The sequence below is a fragment of the Ornithorhynchus anatinus genome, chromosome 5, assembly GCF_004115215.2.
Source record: "Ornithorhynchus anatinus isolate Pmale09 chromosome 5, mOrnAna1.pri.v4, whole genome shotgun sequence".
Lineage (NCBI taxonomy): Eukaryota > Metazoa > Chordata > Mammalia > Monotremata > Ornithorhynchidae > Ornithorhynchus > Ornithorhynchus anatinus.
Window position 1 is genome coordinate 43087133 of NC_041732.1, and position 15255 is coordinate 43102387.

The following is a 15255-nucleotide window of genomic DNA, read 5'->3' on the forward strand; positions in this document are numbered from 1 at the left end:
AACGTGTGCAATAGGGAGATGTCAACAACCACCTCTCTTTGACAATTGTCTGAGAAATATTTCAAGTGGAAAAACATTATTCTGAGTATCTATATAGTAATATTAGCTTTTGATTCAAGAAAAGAAACCCAACAACAAAGAAAAGACTTAGCCCAGAAAAATAGGATATTGTCCAGCTAATGAGTTGTCACAAAATTATTTCATTAATGACAAGATACATTTTAACTTATTACATAAAACATCTCTCCACCCATGCCATCTTGAAAATCACTGTCACTCATTAGTAACCATAATTTAAATATCTGTGACAGAGAATTCTAAAAAGCTGAGATAGGTATGGTTACTTATGTATTCATTCATTCATTCATTCATTCATTCATTCATTCAATAGTATTTATTGAATGCTTACTATGTGCAGAGCACTGTACTAAGCACTTGGAATGTACAAATTGGCAACAGATAGAGACAGTCCCTGCCCACTGACGGGCTTACAGTTTAACTGGGGAGATAGACAGATAAAAACAATAGCAATAAATAGAATCAAGGGGAGGTACATCTCATTAAAACAATAGCAATTAATAGAATCAAGGTGATGTACATCTCATTAACAAAATAAATAGGGTAATAAAAATATATACAAATGAGCAGACGAGCACAGTGCTGAGGGGAGGGGAAGGGAGAGGGGGAGGAGCAGAGGGAAAGGGGGGAAAAGGGGCTTAGCTGAGGGGAGGTGAGGGGGGGGTAGAGAGGCAGCAAAGGGAGCAGAGGGAAAAGGGGAAGCTCAGTCTGGGAAGGCCTCTTGGAGGAGGTGAGCTCTCAGTAGGGCTCTGAAGAGGGGAAGAGAATTAGTTTGGTGGAGGTGAGGAGGGAGGGCATTCCAGGACAGCTGGAGGACGTGGCCCAGGGGACGACGGTGGGATAGGCGAGAATGGGGGAGGCGAGGAGGTGGGCGGCAGAGGAGCAGAGCGTGCAGGGTGGGCAGTAGAAAGAGAGAAGGGAGGAAAGGTAGGAGGGGGCAAGGTGATGGAGAGCCTTGTAGCCTAGAGTGAGAAGTTTTTGTTTCGTGTGGAGGTTGACAGGCAAGCACTGGAGGTTTTTAAGAAGGGGAGTGACATGCCCAGAGTGTTTCTGCAGGAAGATGAGCTGGGCAGCGGAGTGAAGAATAGACTGCAGCAGGGAGAGAGAGAAGGAAGGGAGATCAGAGAGAAGGCTGACACAATAATCCAGCCGGGATATTATGAGAGCCTGTACCAGTAAGATAGCTGTTTGGGTGAAGAGGAAAGGGCGGATCTTGGCAATATTATAAAGGTGAGACCAGCAGGTCTTGGTGACGGATTGAATGTGTGGGGTGAATGAGAGAGCTGAGTCAAAGATGACACCAAGGTTGCGGGCCTGAGAGACGGGAAGGATGGTCGTGCCATCCACGGTGAGAGGGGAGTCAGGAAGAGGACAGGGCTTAGGAGGGAAGATGAGGAGCTCAGTTTTGGCCATGTTGAGTTTTAGGTGGTGGGCCAACATCCAGGTAGAGACGTCCTGGAGGCAGGAGGAGATACGAGCCTGAAGGGAGGGGGAGAGGACGGGGCAGAGATGTAGATTTGTGTGTCATCTGCATAGAGATGATAGTTGAAGCCATGAGAGCAAATGAGTTCACCGAGGGAGTGAATGTAGATGGAGAACAGAAGATGGCCAAGAACTGACCCTTGAGGAACCCCAACAGTTAGAGGATGGGAGGGGGAGGAGGAGCCTGTGAAGGAGACCAAGAATGAACGGCCAGAAAGATATGAGGAGAACCAGGAGAGGACGGAGTCTATGAAGCCAAGGTGAGATAAGGTGTGGAGGAGAAGGGGATGGTCAACAGTGTCAAAGGCAGCTGAGAGGTCAAGGAGGATTAGGATAGAGTAGGAGCCATTGGATTTGGCAAGAAGGAGGTCGTGGGTGACCTTTGAGAGAGCAGTCTCTCTAGAGTGGAGGAGACGGAAGCCAGATTGGAGGGGTTCCAGGAGAGAATGGGAGTTAAGGAATTCTAGACAGCGAGTGTAGACGACTCGTTCTAGGAGAACAATGTAGATATATCTTGTATTTTATAAATATTGTCTGACAATAATTATGGCATAACAAAGAGAGAACAAGTTCTATCATTCCATATTATGGATAGGTAAGTTGAGCTTACTTGCCCAGAGTTATATAAACACACAGTGTTGGAGCTGGGACCAAAATTTAAATCTAGCCCTTTTTTCATTTGAATATTCAAACTTCTTCCAATTCTTCTCATCAGAGCAAATTTTACTTTAGTTGATCATCATAGGGGCTTTTCTCCCCCCTACAAAAATGGATTTAAGACTACTGGGTTTGGAACAAGCAGGAGGGCAAGAGCAAAGAGAAAGGAGTGATAACATTTCTCAATATAATGTTGATTCTAGAATCTGGATTTGAGGAAAGGTCTTATCATCATCAAGAACAGAACCTCCTCCCTTCTCACATCTTCTCTCCTGTTCTCCTGGTCTTGACTCCTCAGTTATTGAGCACTTATACCTCCATAATTAGTCTGCACTTCTGGTGCCTTTTAGTATGAAAGTGGTCCTAGGCATTTCTTGTTTTTAATTTTTCTTGTTCAGATTTGTTCCTCTTTATTGAAATGTACTTAAATCCACTGCAGTATCATCTGAGAGTCATTTGTTTAAAGGTTAGCATCAACAACAGCATCTGAAAATATTTTTCTGTGTCTCCTTCTGGTCACCATGAGGCAGAACTTAATTTTAACAGCAAAATGGCAGGGCCACATGGGGAATAAACAAGAACACACAGTTCCCTTATGGAGGCCTGTCCTTGTTTCAGTTCTCTGGAGCATCCTCTCAATTGGAAGCTGGCTGGGTTGACATGGCACATGAGTATATAAAATTCAGTCAAATTTCCTGCTATTAATATCAAAGAGACATCAGTAACATGATATAACAAGCCCTGTGTGAGGAAAATGTAGGCCTATTTACTTCAAAAACAGTTAATAGAAGATCTAGCAGTGGTTAGAACAATAAAAAAATGGGTTAAGCTATAATTCTTCAATAAAATTCACCATTTCTTACTACCTTGCTAGTTCTTGCTCTCCTTCACCCCTTGTCCACCTCTACGACAGGTGCAATAGACACTCATGTCCTGTACCCCAAAAAACTGAAGACCCAACAATTCTCCAGATTCCTATTTGAGGTGACACACAAAAATTGTTTCATTTCTAGGAAACCTGTATAAATGACGGCACAATAGGATCCCCACAAATATCACCAAGGAAATGGTTTACATCACAAAAATCTTTCAGTGTTGTGATTCTTTCATGCTATCAATGAATACAAGAGCAAATACAGGACTCTCTAAATTAAAAGTAAAGAGCATGAAAGCATACTGCTTTAAAGCATCACTGAAATCTCTGATTATTTAGACTGAGGATCAAATTGTAAACTAGAGTTCTAATTCTGTGGTTTCCAGGGCTTAAAATAAAAGGTTTGTAATATAATAGTGAAAGTTTTCAACAGCTTCAAATTTACTCAATTGCACACAAAGAGACTGAAGACCATCGTGCTCACTTGAATGGTAAAAACATTATATTTTCCTAGTGACTTTACCACAGAGAGCTTCATATTCCAAAGGTCTGATGCAAGTTCAAAAGCAAAAAGTAAAATTGCAATTTTTATGGCAACAATACAAAAGTAAGCTTTTGTTTTCTCCCCAAGGGACTTTTCTACATTTTTTTGTTTTCTTTACCTGTAGATTGAGTTTCTGAAATTTGCCACTTGTTCATGCAGAGCTAATTTTTTCAGCAAGCATTAAGTGTTCTAGTCTCATTAGCATAATGAATTTTTACTGAACAGGTCACTGCTTATTTCCACAGTGTATGAATTGAAATAATTATGTCTTTGTCCAGCTGGATGCCTACTCTCTTATAAACTTCCTGAATTTGCCTCAGTTGCAGAATTTGTATGGGTGGCAATGCACTACAGTTAATTATTATGCAATTTTGTTTACAAATGCTTTGCCAAAACAGCTGGAAAGCTGTATAATTTAGTTTTCATCATTAATTCCCCAAAGTGTCACCGAAAAACTGCTAATATAAACACACCCTAGACATGTGCTTATTTTGGCATATCATTCTTCTCAATTTCTTCATAGTCCTTTTTTATTTGCAGAGCTTTATTAACCCAACTAAAAAGAAGACCTCTGTGGTTGATGTGAAATGTTGTAGACTGCAAGAAGTGAGGAGCTAATGAGGAAAAAGAAGAGTTGTCTAGAGCAAACAGAAAGTCTTACTTAAAGCCAGACTACTGTAGTGGAGCTTTCTTTGGTAATTTTAGTGCCTCTCAAAATATAGCAGATGCAGACCTTTGCACTTTACTTGTCTGTAGCAAGTATATTTATTTTTGCTTTCTAGGCACAGAAACACTAATTGCATTTCACTCCCCTCCCCCTCAACCCCATTATTCTACACTGCAGTTTTGCTTCAGATCAGAATAATTCACATTCATAGAAGTTTCAGCTGACAGTACATCCAGAATGTACAAGTCACACTGACGAATACCGTCTCCTAGAGGCAGAGGGGCAATTTGGAGATATTCTGTTGGGTAAGCTTTAGCCTTCTATATTCTTCTTACCCCCCTCTCAGGGTCACACCTGAGGAGTTTCCATTACTCTACCAGTCCTGGCTATGGGAGAGAGAGTCAAGCAGAGGCCTAACCATTCCATTCCTAGCTTGGGCAGTGGCTAGTGAGTGGAAGGCAATCTGGTACAAGTCAAAACTCACCCATGCTGGGCAGCAGTGGCATGGGAGAGAATCAAGGGTGAAAACTCAAGTTTATTGCATGGAAGGAGGCAATGGTAAACAACTTCCATATTTTTACCAAGAAAACTCTATGGATACATTACCAGAATAACTGCAGATGGAAAGTAAGGTATTCTGGAAGAGATGTGCCCATGGTTTCGCTAAGGGCCAGAAACGACTCGACTGCATAAGACAAGTCTCTTCTTATACTTCTTTGATTGACAATTATATAAAGATGTTGCCCAAACTCTAAAGCTCACTGAAACTTTCAATGACAAAATGTCCCCATCAATTTCCAATCAAAGCATTCACAATCATCTGATGCTTCTCATAACATGAAAATTGTCAAGTAATATTTCAAAGCAGTTCATCAATACAGTCCCTAGAAAAGGACATTCAGAAGCAGAGAGCTAAAGGAGGAAAAGCAAAATAAGATTTCCTAAAATGTTTATTTAAAAACTGAAAATATACATTTGATTTGTATTCAGACAAAAAGTAGTATTTATTCAGCACTTATTCTGTGCAGAGCACTGCACTGAGCACTTGGAAGAGTACAATAGAGTAGGCAGACACTATGCCTACCCTCAAGAAGCCTACAATCTAGTGGAGGAGACATACACTAAAACAAATAGGCTGAAGGAAGCGACAGTGAAAACCAAGGATAGTAGTAATGCATTCTATTAGGATACTCATTTAAATGATCTTTTGGTGTCTCAGGACAAGTAAATTCTCTCCTGAAGGGGGAAGTGTAATGGATTAGTAAGGGTATAGAAAATAAAGTACTTAACCCTTCTCACTGAGGATCATATTCCTCCTCTGGGTTACGCCAACTCCCAAAAGGATGTATTCCTCACCCGGGCTGTACATGAGACTGAGACGCTTGCTCTGAATATTTGCACGCTCAGAGCTGTTAGTCGAAGATCAAAGAAATAGGTTGCATAGTCAGTTTAGCTGACTCACTCAAAAGTGCAGAGCTGCCCTGCTTTAGTCTACAGTGAAATCCAACAAGATGCCAGGAATTCGCATCAAAAATCAAATGAAAGCTGTTTTTAAGTGTTAGCTATGGGCCAGTTTCCCTTCTTGAATGAGTCACTGTTTGAAGCTGCATTTGCTCTTAGACCAAAAGTGAATATATCAATTTTTATCACGGGCCACAAATCCCCCCAGTCCACCTAACAATTTTTAAAAGCAGGCCATGTAGTAAAAATGAGTTCCTTATCAATGAAAGGCTTGTATTTCAGAAGTCAGCATATAAAAAACAAAACTTAGTCACTCACTGGGCCTTGGTCAAGGTAGCTGAGAGAAATGACTTTTGTAATTCAAAGCGTCTTACAGATTTCTAATAGTTTAGATTCTGTGTTCAGTCCCAGGAGGAAACTTCTTGTGAAACTCCAAATGGGACAATTCAGAGTGCCATTATGTTGTACATTTTGCAAACTGATAGAAAAGATGTGGGTAACAGGCAATATGACTTCGTCTGTGTGATTTGCTTTGACAATAAATTTATCCATGCTCATAACACATTTTCAAGGGCAACTTTAATTCAAGCCTGGTTCCTGAAAATGTGACCATCAGTGCCGGAAGGGTCTGGTAGCTGGACACTCATAACAACTGTGGCACTAAGCTCTTTGTGGGCAGGCAATGTGTCTGTTCATTGCTGTTTTGTACTCTCCTGAGCACTTGGTTCAGTGCTCTGCACACAGTAAGCGCTCAATAAATAAGATTAAATGAATTGCAGGCTTTTATTCTATAATACAAACCATAGGTGGGATTCAGGCCTTTGATAAATATCCTATATAGTGTCCCTGCCCTAAAGGGATAAACTCCCCAAACTCTGCTGTTAATAGAGCCTGGGAATCAGTTTCCCATTGTATCAAAAGTTTTGAGAACATTAGACAGCAATATCTACATGGATCAAACATTTTAATGGCAACTCTTTTCTACCAAGAATTTTGACATACTATAACTTCGGAGCAGAGATCTGCTAATCCTACTATTTTTTAAAGTTTTCCTTTTCTGGGTTTTCCTCTACAATGCTCTTCCCTCTTCCTCATTCTCCTACTCATGGAGTTCTGCAGAAACAAATTACCCTGTAGTAGGAAAACACTTGATATTCCTAAGCTCCTTAAGGTTCTGAACAATGACTAGACTGAACTAGACGGAAGGAACCACACAGTGCTGTCAAGCGATACTACATTAAGCATGGATTAACTTTTCCATGGTGTCTGAGTCTGGTTTCCTTCCATGATGCCCCTCCTGCTTTTCAAATAGAGTAATTAATGTGTTATCTGCTTCTATCCTCTCCGGTGAAGTGATATTAATTAAGTGAGTCAAGACCCAGAAGTCCAATTTAACCTCTCTCTATTCTAATGCTAAAAGCTTTGAAGGAGAAGCAACTGATTGGAACAAGATCTTATTTTTAAGACAGGGATTATTGAGAATTCTAATTAAAAGCTGACCAGTGGGTGATGTTAGGGATGGACACCTCAGAGAGCTTTTAAGTGAACTTCAGTAAGGGGTATCTTCATTGTATATTTCAGATGTCAGGTGAAGAAGGATTTTAGAGTCAAACTTTTAATTCTGCCTTTTCTTAAAAAAACAGAGGAGCTATCTCTTCTCTGACCGGGACTTAGCTTCTCACCCTAATCTTAGACTGTTATTTTGACTGGTGGCTTTATCCTCAAGATAAATGCTGCTGGACCTGGTATTTGGTGGACCTGGGCAAACCCTGAGCTGGCCAAATTGACTGTGTGGAGGCAATTTTGGGCTTGGTTTGGATGTTTGTGGGTGCTGAAGAGGTGAAATGTCTGGCAGTCATTCCACTTCTTAAACTGCACTCAACTTCTGGACCAGGTATTTGGAGCTCACAGGCTGACTGTGGCTGTTCTGCTCACATGGAGAAGGCTGGGACCCCTAATTTGTGAGATCTTAACTAATTTGCTCACTCCTAAAGCCGTCTCTGTTTAGAACTTGCTGACTATTGTTGAACTGCAATTTTCTCCTGCTTTATTAGAGTGAATAGAGGGAAGAAAATCAGAACCCCACCCAGCACACAGTTGTTATACACTGTCTGTGCATCCAGTGTTTACTTGCTTGTGATTTGAGTGAGACCAAAAGTGAGGCAGCTGCTACATGCTGATGACAATGCTGCCATCAGTGTAGCAATAATCAATGCCTTCCTTTGTGCATAGCTACTTAGCCAACTCTGTAGGGATCCAGAGGCCCCAGACCCTACAATTATATGGGGCTTTGCCAAGGTCTGGGCCTGTCAGAGGCTCAGAATGGCCTTAGGGGCTTGGAGTGTACAGGAGTGCATGGAGGATTGGATTGGTACTTATCACTAGCCTTTACCCTCTGCCATGCCAAACTCTTTGTACCGTAGGTAGGCAGAGCCACATTTTCCAAATAGTGGCATGTTTCTTGGGCAGAAGGATTAAAGCAGGGAAGAATCTAAGTCTGCCTGTTCAAAGGATCTATATCCCATCTCTATGGCCATCAAAATGGGAAAACATAACATGCATAATATAAGGGCTTTTACTTCTAAAAATAAAGCACATTTTTGTGTTCACCAGAGTAGAGTCCCATTAAAAAACACTACTGCATTAAAATCTATCCCTGATAGATTCCCCAAATTTACACTTCATAGAAAACAGAGATTGTGCATTTGCTTATTTTTAGAGAAAATTTTAGTATTTAAGGGTGGCCTAGGGAAAGTCCTGGAAACACTGAAAAAAAAAACTTAAAGTACTTCTGAAGAGTCAAAAAGATTTTGAAGCACTCAAAACTTTTTCTCACACAGTCATCTATAATTTAAAGGTCAAAGACTAATTTAAAAGACTAAAATGTGGATAATTTTAAATTTATTTGGTACAAGTACAGAATAGTCAAAGGATATGGGTAACGTTTGGAAAATAGAGTCAAATTGAGCATCCACCTGTCAATTTTAAGATTATCCAACAACAATTTGAGGTTAAACCTACCAATGAACCCCAAATATTATGATCATGAAATACATTTCAGACATTAGCCAGTACCTATAGTTACATCACACTAGAATTGGATAATTTGATGATCCCTCATACTTGAGCTTTTGTCCTTGGGTAGGGCAAACTACACCCACTCCCATAAAAATATATAGGTCAGTATACATAGATAACTAGATATAGCTTCTTATATAACTGTTCTCCTGACAATGGGATCCTTTCCACATATGTAAATGTCATAAGATCTATGGCAATTGACACTCCATTCCATGCTGTGTTCCCATAAAGACTGTCTTTTGTTTCACTGCATTTCCCATTTGCAATGCCCAGGTCTTCTTAAATCTGTCTCTTGGGCTTCTAACTGGTCCGGAACCTCAGCCCAAGGAGAGGTAGTCCTCTAGTTGCTATATCCTAGTCAGATCTGTCCACTCTATGTGTCTCTTGACAGCCTACTGCTGAACCATATTGTTTGAAACTGTGCTGCACACACACACATATATGCACACACACCCTCCCCCTTCTTTCCCCCATTTTTGACAACAGGAAATGATGGATGATGGATAAACTCTATACAGTGAACCAGGCCCAGGCTTGGTCTGTTACAGCTTCAGTCATTTTCCCCATATTCCTGGATTCATGAATATTAAATTACATGTGAAAGCAATCAGTGTATGCCTATAGCTCCCTTCTGAGACCTGGGAGCTTAAAAAGAACATTACCATACAGTGGCAGTTTCTGTTGACTTGCTAGTGATGGACTGCTAAAACCCAAAAAAGCTCCAAAATGCCATAATAGGCCTTTTTCTCCAATTATGAGTCATTTAAATAATGTAAACATTCTGAAAGCACCCGTGTTTTCCAACTAGCAGCACCAGGGATGGGACTGTACTGTGACTACACACAGGCTTTGCAGCTGAACTCTGCAAATGTGACTGAAGAATCCCAGCTGTAAGCACATGTGCTGGCCCCTGTCAATGACTCACTTGAGCAGCATTTGGTTACATTCCCAGCTTTGGTGGGTAGTTGATGCAACCATCAATCAACAATAGTATCTGAGTGCTTACTATGTGCAGAGCACTGTACTAAGTGCTTGGGAAAGATACATTAGACTTCGTAGACATGATTCTTACCCATAAGGAGCTTTCAGTGTCAATCAGTGTGCTTTCAATTTTTTTTTTAATGGTCACTGTTAAGCACTTACTATGTGCCAGGCACTGTACTAAGCACTGGGGTAGACCCAAGCTAATCAGGTAGGACACAATCCATGTCCCATATGGGGCTCACAGTCTTAATTTTCATTTTAAAAATGAGGTAAATGAGGCACAGAGAAGTTAACTGACTTGCCCAAGGTCATGCAGCAGACAAGCGTTGGAGCAAGAATTAGAACCCAGGTCCTTCTGACTCCCAGGCCCATGCTCTATCCACCAGGACATGTTGCTTCTCTATTCATTACAAATTCTATTCATGTTGCTTCTCTATTCATTACGAATGATCCAAGGGGTGGGGCTGGGGAATACAGAGGTCTAATCATGCCCATTTCACTGACCTTGCTGTTTTGGGCTCCTGTCTTCCTTCTTAGAACATAATACTTTCGACTGGCCTCTGGGATGGGGGATATGGCCTGTAGTGAGAGATGGGTGGTGCAGAATTGCAATACCACATTTTTTGGAGGAATATCTGCACCTAGCAGTAGGGACCAGATGAGAATGGTGATAGTGAAATAATATGTATAAAATCTCATTTCCTTTGGAGGGCTTCAAGAGGGACTTTGAAAGCTGCAGAGTGGATGAATTAGATTCTTAGAAGACAAGTCATCCCAGCTTCTGTGAAGAATTCACTGAGATGCAAAAATAAGCAGTAAGATGATTGACCAGCCCATCAGTTTTTTAAAAAGAAATTTTCACTAGTAGGCAGAGACCGATCAAAGCCAGATTCCTTAATTAACATGAAAAGACAATCCATCGATATTCATTAGCATTTTTTAAGAACGACTCACAAATCACAGGTCTAGACATGTATGAGGGAAAAATCTATTGAAGTGCTAATGAAAGAAGAGCTATGATTTCAAATGGTCAAGAAAAAAGCACTCAACCTCCATGGTGGGGCCAGATTTCCAAACTGAGCACGTATGGGATTACCTTTTGCTCTTTTATGATCAGTATGATCTCTTATGCCTCTATAGGGTTTCTAATTCAGTTTTACTCCAGAACATTACTCTCATATTTTATTTCTTTAGTAGACAAAAATGTAAGCAGATATCATGGGGCAACAATGACCTGCTTCTCCAGTGTTGGCTGACAATTTCCAAAAGCTAAGGGTTGAGTTATTGCTCAGCTCTTAGAGTAAGTCATGCATATAGATTCCCTATACCACTCACACCAAGAATTAGAAACAGCATGAATCTAGTTTTCCAGAATTTTGTTTAGTTCCACAACTAGTATAGAATTATCTGGACATGACACTTCAGATTGACACCCTTCATTGGACCCCGATTCTATGATAGACTTCTCACTCACTAACGTAAAAATTAAGGGTGGGGAGCATATATGAAACCTAGGTTGAGCTGAGGCAAAAATCTTACAAAACTTCAAAATCCTCTCAATGACCAAGTCCACTCTTGGCCTGAAATATAAAAACAAAAAGTTTGAAATATTTGGCATTGCTCTTTGCCTGCTAATTCACTTTAATTTTCTCCAAAACTGATAAGGTGAGAAAGTGTCTGTAAGGGGTGGGGGTGGGGAAAAGGGGACACTATATGGAATTATTTCCTTAATTGGAGTGCCTTGGATCTTTCTTTCCCAGGAGATTTATTAAACCTCATGGTCTGTTCTCTGCTAATGTCTTGGGATCTGAATGGTAGCTTTTCTTTATTCAAAGAGCATTTGATAGAGCCTTCTGGACCCAAACAAGCAACAAAATATGTTTTTTTTCTTCTTCAATAGGACTAGAAAAACACAAAAGTAAATAAATCAATTTAAAAGTAAGGCAAAGGATAAAATATAGTTGCATTTAGTAGCTCTAGTCATTCTGTTAGTGGAAGAAATGGAGATAAATAATAGATGTTCCCTCAGAAGCCCTGTTACTCTGGCTGTTAGCTCTTAGTAGAAATCAGGAAAGAATAAAATACATTAAGGGCATTCAAGATGGCTCTAGCGCTCATACTAATATAGAAAATTTAGCCTTGTAAAGGCACATTTATGGCCATTTTTATAAGAAAGGATTTTCAATTTATAAGGAAAATGTTTTAGCTACATCCCATGGCAATGGATAAAGAGACTTTAGGTTCAGTGTCATTCTGTTAAAGTGTCACATAACTAGAGCAAAATACAAGACTTCTCAGTGGTGAAATAACATACTCAACTTCCAGTACATTGCAAGATTTACACAAATGCAGAAATGCCAAAAAACTACTAAATGGGTTAACATAATACAAGGGCAATCAATCACAAATCACCAGGAGCAGTAGGACTATACCTCATGGTCATTTGAGAGGCATAGTACTTTCAGGAAAAAAAAAAGAACTTATATTTATGCTTATAACTTTCTCTATCAATCATATTGAATGATTACCAAAATGCAGAGCACTGTACTAAATGCTTGAAAGAGTACAATGATTTTTCTCATTGTCTTTCCCCTTGCCCTTCCTAGTTTACCTCACTGACTTCCTACTACAAACCAGCATGTTCACTTCAGTCCTCTAATACTGCTCTGAGCACGTTTACTTAGCTCTTCTAACTCTGAGAAGCAATGTGGGCTAGAGTGTTTCCCCCTCTAGACTGTGAACTCGTTGGGGGCAGGAATATGTCTCTTGCTATAGTATACGCTCCCTAGCATTTAGTACAGTGCTTTGCACACAGTAAGTGCTCAATAAATCTGACAATGAATGAATGGAAAGAGCATGGGCCTGGGAGTCAGAGGGCCTGGTTTCTAATCCTAGCTCTGCCTCTTGTCTGATGTGTAACCTTGATCAAGTCATTTGCTTCTCTGTGCCTCAGTTATCCCTTGTGTAAGGCAGGGACTAAGACTCCGAGCCTCATGTAGAACATGAACTGTGTCCAACCTGAATATCTAGTATCTACCTCGGTGCTTAGTACAGTACTTAGCATATAGTAAGCACTTAAATATCAATAGAACAAAACAAAAAAGCACAGCAATCAACTCACTGAACCTTGTTCTCATCGATCTAACCATTGACTTCTTGCCCATGTTCTGTCACTGGCCTGGAACTCCCTCATGCTTCATGACAGATCACTCTCTCTCCCTTCAAAGCCTTAAAATCATAAATCCATCCTTCCCCGACTAAGCCAACTGAGTGTCCTTTACTCCCTCTCCCTTCTGTATTTCCTTTTCTCTTGGATTTATACCCATTATTGACCCCACCCTTAGCCCCACAGCACTTATATACATATCTATAATTTATTTGTGGGTAGGGAATGTGTCTGGTTATTGTTGTATTGTACTCTCCCAAGCACTTAGTACAGTGCTCCACACATAGTAAGCACTCAGTATATACAATTGAATGAATGACAATGAATTTGCCTGTTTCCCCCTATAGACTCCATAAGCTCTTTGGGGGTGGGGAACATGTCTCCCAACTCTGTTATATTGTACTCTCCCAAGCATGTAGTGTAGTGCTCTGCACAGAGTAAGCACTCACTTAATGTGATTGATTGATAGTATTATTTAAGAGTTAAGTGAATCATTTATTTATTAGTAAGCACTTTACAAATACCATAAAAAGGCAATACTTTCTATGCTTAATATTCAGTTTTGTAAACATCAGCATGTATTGTTTTCATAGCTACCCCATGGTGTTCCATCATATTCCTATGGCTAAATTCAGACATCATTAATCTAAGAATTTTTACATACTGAAGTACTCAAAATATGTCATTTTAAAGTTTACTCAGGCATTCTTGGTTACAGTACTCTGGCGAAAATACTAATGATTCATTTAATTCTAAAGTTAATGAAGGCTTAAAAGAAGTTTCACTTCACATTCACATTGAATTAACAACCCCAAATTACTTTGACTAGCTAAGCAATATTTATATGGTGAGGGCGTTATTACCTAATTCATCTGCTTTTGTTTGAGGTACTCAGCTTTATTTTAAAGGTGGAGGCATTCTTGAGGTGCACATTCTGATGCTTCTAAATGCTCATTTTATAGTACTATCCATTTTATGTTTGTGTTTAATAAAGGTGACTGTGCAGAGTCCTGCATTACACATTTTATGGTCCATGGCTAGTAAAAATAGAATGTCTGCTGCACCTTTATAGAACATTTTCTAAGGATTATGGTAGAGCATGAAAGACAGAAAATGGAGTGTACAATTCTTTGCCAGGCTGGGAGAGGATCTGTCAGCTCTCTCATGACGGAGGGTATTTTTCTAGCACAGGGATAAGAGAAAAGTAGTGTTGGGAGAATTACTGATGCTACATGCTAGACTCGGGATGAATGGTGTTATGCTAAGAAGGGATGTCATTTAAAATCAAATGAAAATAAAAATTGTATCATGACTTGAACAGTAAAATTTGAAGTTACAGTGAAACCAACACTCCTGTATTTATAAAGCATGCACTTCTGAAGGCCTTCGAAGGAGCTTAGTTCTATAGAAGACTTTTGAAAAGAAAATAAGTTTCTTATAAGCATCTGTGTACAATAGTCAAAGTATAGTAGTCATCCCCTTTTGTCTTTCCCAGAGTCACTTTCTGTCTTGAGGAAAGTTCTCAGTCATGTATATGAAACTTGTGCTCCATTCATCTAGCCCAGGGTAGTCAAATTCTTTGCCTAGTTAGCCAAATATGAAGGAAGAGTTGATGATTTTTTAAAATACTGACATATATCATACTTGTTAAATAAAAGAAAAATAAGCTTTTTTCCAGCGCCCAATCTTTAACAAAACCCTGAAGAACAATTGGAAAACTGGCTACTGTGGCTGGCTTATCAAGAAGACCACTTAAAATCACAATTTTAATGAACTTCAATAGAAGAGTCTTTACAATGAAATTTGCTAAAATTTCAAGTCCATATTTAAGTAAATATGACAATGACTCTAATAACCAATTACATTTACATTTGAAAGACTCCTCCATAACTAAAGACAGGGTACAGTAATTGCTTCCATCACTTTTCTGCCCAGGGCCCCATGAGAGATTTGACCAGGTTTGTCAGGGCTTCTTTCACCCACCAGTCCTCCTTTTTCTTTTGCCTTACAATAGTGTTCCCATTACTTCCTCTCTTCAGATTCCTTCCTCATTGCCCTCAACACTGCCAAGTGCCGGCATCAGTGTGGTGTTAAAACCCCCAAACTGGGGTGATGAAGACAATGTGGTGCACTCTCCCTAGCATAACTGGAACAAAGAGGAACAGGTCTCTTCAGGCTGCTCATGGTAGCATTCATTTTAAATAGTCTGGGGATCTGGTTCATTGCTGATGGTGACGGTGATGATGACAGTGATGATGGTG

The 15255-nt window shown here is 39.9% G+C and overlaps 1 protein-coding gene and 1 non-coding gene across 10 annotated transcripts in view; one reads left to right on the forward strand and one right to left on the reverse strand.

The window, feature by feature from the left end:
- Positions 1 to 15255, reverse strand: part of NRG1 (neuregulin 1) — a 1057599-nt gene that overhangs the window by 95547 nt on the left and 946797 nt on the right. The window lies entirely within an intron of this gene.
- LOC114812734 lies at positions 4639 to 4776 on the forward strand. The gene has a single exon (XR_003760384.1). It is a non-coding gene; the product is annotated as a small nucleolar RNA SNORA7 (small nucleolar RNA).